Source organism: Fukomys damarensis, unplaced genomic scaffold (assembly GCF_012274545.1).
Source record: "Fukomys damarensis isolate Sample0158 unplaced genomic scaffold, DMR_v1.0_HiC HiC_scaffold_4, whole genome shotgun sequence".
Classification (NCBI taxonomy): Eukaryota; Metazoa; Chordata; class Mammalia; order Rodentia; family Bathyergidae; genus Fukomys; species Fukomys damarensis.
In genome coordinates this window covers 56,489,106-56,490,638 of record NW_022900916.1, presented here as the reverse complement: position 1 = coordinate 56,490,638, position 1,533 = coordinate 56,489,106, and positions in this window count along the sequence as shown.

Sequence of the window (1,533 nt, the reverse complement as noted above, 5' to 3'; positions counted from 1 at the left end):
TTAACATGCATTTGGATTCTTTGGGGATCTTGTTGGGATGCAGGTTCTGTGGGGGTAGATCAGGGGCAGAACCCAAGAATCTGTATTGGACCAGATGATATTGATTCTTTTGGCTGATGGACCACACTTTGAGTGGAATGTGCATAAAATGGAGAATATGCATTAGCAGTCCTCAATTTATGGCAATTTGCAAAACATTCTGTCTGGTGTGTTAGCTTCAGGCATATCATCAAATCAACTGCTTCTTTTCTGCCACTTTCCAATTCACTGAATAATCTTTGGGTACCCTTGGATGAAAATTTTTCTAGACTCCCTGCCTTTCCTGATCATGCTTAAGTCACAGACCATCCCACTGTCAATTAAGATCATGAACACAGGCTCATTTCAGCAATTATATTGGAGGTCTGAAATATTAACCAGTCTGACCTTTACTTACTAGGGAGATTTCCCTTGTCCTAGCCTTGGCCTGCTTTTCTTGCAAGGCTGCCCTACATAGGGTCCTCATTTAACTTTCTCTGTTTGCCTATCTTGGGCTGTTTGGTTTAAAGTGGATTTCTCTCTGTTGTGGTGTCCTTTAGTGGTTGGAGTCTTTGTGATTCTCTTCACTGTGGGATCTCCCTCCTATAATTCCCTCTTACTATCTAATAGAGCCATCTTAATACTGGGCAGACACTTTTTCCTCATGCTTTGGATTCTAGGAGTCTGGCTTCTCTCCCAGCTTCTTGCTGCTGCTTTCTGGGATCTACATTGGATGAGACTGATTCTGGATCTTTCTCATCTTTGGTCACAGGAAATGCTCTAGCATCCTCTGCTTTGGAAAACTGGAAATGCAGATGGATCTGCTGCAGAGCAGTAATTCCACCACCCCAGCCCTCTAGATGTCCTGGGTAGAAGGTAGAATGCTGGTCCAGGGCCACCAAGGTGCAGAAATATACAGTTAGGGTCTGCAAGTGGAACGAATGGAGTCCTTCTCAATAGAGCAGGATGGTTCAGCCCATTAACAAGGCAGCTATTCTCCTCTCAGTGCTCTCTCCAGAAATATCTATTCTTCCTGTCTCATCTCCTTCATAGTCTCAAAGTGGGTTCATTTCGGATGCCCATTTTTGGATCGGGTCTTTATATTTGGGGGGACTGATTGTTTTGAGTTCTTTATATATCCTTGATAATAGTCCTTTGTCTGAGGAGCAGCTAAAATTTTTTTCCCACATTGTAGATTGTCTCTTAGTTCTGCTGATGGTCTCTTCTGAAGTACAGAAGCTTTTTAGTAAGATGAGATCCCAGTTGTTGATTCTTTCTGCTAGTTCCCATGCTACTGAGGATTTGTTCGTAAAGTCTTTTCCTATACCAATGTCTTCCAGAGTTCTGCCTAACTTACCTTCCAGCAAGTTTAATGTTTCTGTTTTAATATTTAGATCTTTAATCCATTTGGATTTTAATTTAGTGCATGGTGAAAGATAAGGGTCTAATTTTAATCTGTGGCAGGTCGACATCCCGTTTTTCCAACACCATTTATTAAAGAAGCTCTTTCCTCCA